This window comes from Otolemur garnettii, unplaced genomic scaffold, assembly GCF_000181295.1.
Source record: "Otolemur garnettii isolate 467f Iridium unplaced genomic scaffold, OtoGar3 scaffold00043, whole genome shotgun sequence".
Taxonomy (NCBI): Eukaryota; Metazoa; Chordata; class Mammalia; order Primates; family Galagidae; genus Otolemur; species Otolemur garnettii.
This window is the reverse complement of record NW_003852438.1, coordinates 11,369,281-11,369,573: the sequence shown is the minus strand read 5'-3', so window position 1 is coordinate 11,369,573 and position 293 is coordinate 11,369,281. Positions and strand designations below refer to the sequence as shown.

General features: G+C 55.6%; 1 protein-coding gene across 1 annotated transcript in view; it reads left to right on the top strand.

The window, feature by feature from the left end:
- Window positions 1–293, top strand: part of LOC100944402 (retinol dehydrogenase 16-like) — a 4,797-nt gene that overhangs the window by 3,520 nt on the left and 984 nt on the right. The gene's annotated exons all lie outside the window — the stretch shown is intronic.

The following is a 293-nucleotide window of genomic DNA, read 5'->3' as shown; positions in this document are numbered from 1 at the left end:
TTGTGGTCAGCAGGTCACCTAGAGAAGGACTGCAGTCTTCCTATAATGGGAACCACTGTCTGCTCTGGTCCCCTCACTGTTATGAAGAGAAAACTAAAGTCAGAGAGAGAAGAGACCGTGGGCCTGTGGCCAGCGGTGTAGAGATGGCTGGTGTCCCTGCACTGAGCCTCTGTTGGCAGAGAACTTCTACTAGTCCCATCCCCATATCCCCACCAGGGAGGAGAGGAGGCTTGGTGTGTAGCAGCTGCTCATGGGGCAAGAGTGGGCCACTCCCTGGGGATCGTGGATCCAGT